Here is a 794-nt window from a genome sequence, read left to right on the forward strand (position 1 = left end):
GTATAGTTGATGTACAATATTATATAAGTTTCAAATGTACAACATAGTGATTCACAATTTTTAAAGGTTATACTCCATTTATAGTTATTATAAAATATTGGCTGTATTCCTTGTGCTGTACAATATATCCTTGTAGCTTATTTATTTTATACTTAGTAGTTTGTACCTCTTAATCCCCTACGCCTATGTTGCCTCCCCTTCCTTCTTCCCCACTGGTAACCGCTAACTTGTTCTCTATATCTGTGAGTTCGTTTCTTTTTTGTTATAGTCACTCATTTTATTTTATTTATTTATTTAACATCTTTATTGGAGTATAATTGTTTTACCATGGTGTGTTAGTTCCTGCTTTATAATGAAGTGAATCAGCTATACATATACATGTATCCCCATATCTCATCCCTCTTGCATCTCCCTCCCACCCTCCCTATCTCACGCCTCTAGGTGGTTACAAAGCACCAAGCTGATCTCCCTGTGCTATGTGGCTGCTTCCCACTAGCTATCTATTCTACATTTGATAGTATATATAAGTCCATGCCACTCTCTCATTTCGTACCAGCTTACCCTTCCCCCTCCCCATGTCCTCAAGCCCGTTCTCTATGTCTGCGTCTTTATTCCTCTCCTGCCCCTAGGTTCTTTATAACTGTTTTTTTTTTTTTTTTAGATTCCATATATATGTGTTAGCATATGGTATCTGTTTTTCTCTTTCTGACTTACTTCACTCTGTATGACAGTCTCTAGGTCCATCCACCTCACTACAAATAACTCAATTTCGTTTCTTTTTATGGCTGAGTAAT

This window comes from Eschrichtius robustus, chromosome 5 (genome assembly GCF_028021215.1).
Source record: "Eschrichtius robustus isolate mEscRob2 chromosome 5, mEscRob2.pri, whole genome shotgun sequence".
Taxonomy (NCBI): domain Eukaryota; kingdom Metazoa; phylum Chordata; class Mammalia; order Artiodactyla; family Eschrichtiidae; genus Eschrichtius; species Eschrichtius robustus.